The sequence below is a fragment of the Pinus tabuliformis genome, chromosome 4_2 (genome assembly GCF_031772625.1).
Source record: "Pinus tabuliformis cultivar Carrire ecotype Pingquan chromosome 4_2, CPIR1, whole genome shotgun sequence".
NCBI lineage: Eukaryota > Viridiplantae > Streptophyta > Pinopsida > Pinales > Pinaceae > Pinus > Pinus tabuliformis.
The window spans coordinates 1,180,871,594-1,180,873,799 of record NC_142304.1 but is presented as its reverse complement, the minus strand read 5'-3'; positions in this window follow the sequence as shown (position 1 = coordinate 1,180,873,799).

Genomic DNA, 2,206 nt, shown 5'->3' with positions numbered 1-2,206 from the left:
GATTTAGTAGAGCGAAGTTGTATGGGATTCCACATGTCACTATTTCAATATTCGACCATGCAATTCCTATAGAAGAAACTACAGTTTGGGCACTTTCAGACATGTTTTTACAGAATTCAAATCCAATGCCTGAAACTAAAGCTATGACAATTTTCCCTAGGTCGCTTGTTTGAGACTGAATTCTGGAGCATGACAAAACCCTACTTCTTTGGACCATATCTCATAAAATATAGCGAGAAAAGATTTGAAATTTTGGCACGAAGTTCACCAAGATTTCGAATCCACGTGGTTGCAATTTCAGCTTCTGAAGCTTCGTAGAAAAACGTTATAGCGGAAATTCCACAATGACCTATTTGAAGCAGCGAAACCCTAGAATCCAAAGCTCTTATACCAAATGTTATGCAACCAACCCACAAATAGATAGATCAACGACTTAAAATTTATCCTCTTCGAGGGGGAAACCTCCTTTACATTACATAATTGAACAATTCTTGGATGATCCAAATGACAAGGCCTCCTTTGTATATATAGGAGTCTAAGGGGTGACAATATAATCAAAGCCTACTTAACAATAATAATGTAAGGGCACAACAATAACAATAGTGGGCTTCTATAGGGCATAACAATAACAATATGGGGGCTACATGGGCACAATAATAACAATAATGGGGCTACACTAACAATAACAATAAGGGGGATACACTAGTATTATAGGGACCTAACATGAGTTACAGTTTTTCAAGCATATGGCATTAATCAAGCATCGTATTGTAATAAGGCCTAGTTTATAGTTTAAGAATCACCATGGTAAAGTGGGGGTGAATCTCTTTGGTTAAGAATCTTCTTACATTCCAAAATTTATGCTTCTTTTATTGAATTATGATGCGCTTCTAAGTAGTTTTAGTGCATACCTACTTTATAGTTTAAGAATCACCATGGCAAAGTGGGGGTGAATCTCTTTGGTTAAGAATCTTGTTACATTTGAGAATTGATGCTTCTTTGAGTTGAATTATGAGGAGCTTCGAAGTAGTTTTAATGCATACTTTTCAAACTATAAGTGTGATTCAAGAAGAAAGAATGAGAATGAGGAAAATGCATATGGAAAATGTGATCAATCTAGGGGAATAAATAGGGGAAGGAACAAATTATTAATAATAAGAAATAACAATTAAAGAGATTCCTCTCCTATTTATTCCTTTGGCTTAATGAGAATTTCCTCATCCTAAAACTACTTATGCATTTGGAAGAAGTTCATCTTGTTTTATATATATATATATATAATAAAGGTATAGCTTAGTTAATTTTTTATATAACTTTTTTAATTTTAGTTATGTGTGAAATGTATCATAAATTTTGATATTTTCCTATATTTATTAGCCATTTAATTTATATAATTTATATAGCATATAATTAAATTTAAATCTAAAACCAATAACAAATAACAATTTCTCTCCAATAATAAATTTTAATATAAATATAAAATACTAAAAATTAAAAATATACATAAAATAAAACAATCATTTTGATTTATAAATCTAAAACGTTAAAGGTTAAAAATATAAAATACAAATTCCTACCCAAAATAAAAACCATTCAATTATATTATCATATACAAATTTCTACACAAAATAAAAACCATTCAATTATATTATCACGGAGAATTATTTTTATTTTTTTAATGGTACCAAATATTAACCTTCCAATTATACTAGTATAGAGAATTCTTTTTATTTCTTTAAGTATCAAAACGTGGACAGAGATAAAGAGTATCCTTTTCAAAAGAGTATTTTTTCTAGGTAAAGTCTGGATTTTTACTATTTATTGGGAAGATAAAAAAAAAAAAATTGGTTTTTCTAGTTTTAGAATTTTGGTATTTGGAATTAATTTTTAATAATTTTATAAGATTATAAGAAATCAAATTTACATAAATGTTATATTTTGATTGAAACCATTTAGATTTTTCAGGTGTTTTTTTTTCAGGTCGAAAAAAGCTTAATTGCATTTATATCAGAAAAATAAATAAAACATTATAATTGTTCAGTTGTTCATCATATTGTGTGAAACTAAACATAGGAGTGGAATCACACCAAAAATAACACCAGGAGGAACACCTTCCAGAACTGGAGGGCAAAACTGTTCCACATATATGAGCCTAGTATAGGAGCAACTGACACCAAAAAAAGATCCCATCAAGATTGGACTACAT